General features: G+C 43.0%; 1 non-coding gene across 1 annotated transcript; it reads left to right on the plus strand.

Annotated features, from left to right (window-relative positions):
- Positions 1-252: 252 nt before the first annotated feature.
- LOC140813398 (small nucleolar RNA R71) lies at positions 253-359 on the plus strand. The gene has a single exon (XR_012113932.1). It is a non-coding gene; the product is annotated as a small nucleolar RNA R71 (small nucleolar RNA).
- Positions 360-667: the final 308 nt, after the last annotated feature.

Genomic DNA, 667 nt, shown 5'->3' on the forward strand with positions numbered 1-667 from the left:
CCATCAATCTTTTTATTCAACGCCTCTAACTGTGCTGAAACCGCAGACAAATCATTAACTTGATGAACTCCAGTACCTCGTCTCTGCCTATCAGACTGAGGATGATAGCTACTCGCAGCCATCTCCTCCAATAACTCATATCCTTCCTCAGCCGTCTTTCTCAGTAAGTTACCACATGCAGCAGCATCTATCATAGTACGGTTAGGAGTAATCAGACCATAGTAGAAAGTTTGAACAATTAACCCAAGCGGTAGCTCATGGTGTGGACATCTCCTCAACAAGTCCTTGTATCGCTCCCATGCCTCGTAAAGTGACTCGTTCTCATATTGAGCAAACGTAGTAATGTCGGCTCTAAGCTTCATAGTCTTCGACGGAGGAAAGTACTTGATCAGGAATGCCTTTGCCATATCCTCCCATGTAGTGATAGACCTACAGGAAAACAGTTTAACCACGACTTAGCTTTATCTCTCAGTGAAAATGGAAATAAGCGCAACCGAACAGCATCATCAGACACGCCATTAAACTTAAAAGTATCACAAATTTCAAGAAAGTCAGCTATATGAGAATTAGGGTCGTCAAGTGCACTTCCCCCAAATTGAACAGTGTTCTGAATCATCTGGATGATAGCTGGCTTGATCTCAAACTGATTAGCTCGGATGACTGGTCT

Source organism: Primulina eburnea, chromosome 14 (genome assembly GCF_022965805.1).
Source record: "Primulina eburnea isolate SZY01 chromosome 14, ASM2296580v1, whole genome shotgun sequence".
Taxonomy (NCBI): domain Eukaryota; kingdom Viridiplantae; phylum Streptophyta; class Magnoliopsida; order Lamiales; family Gesneriaceae; genus Primulina; species Primulina eburnea.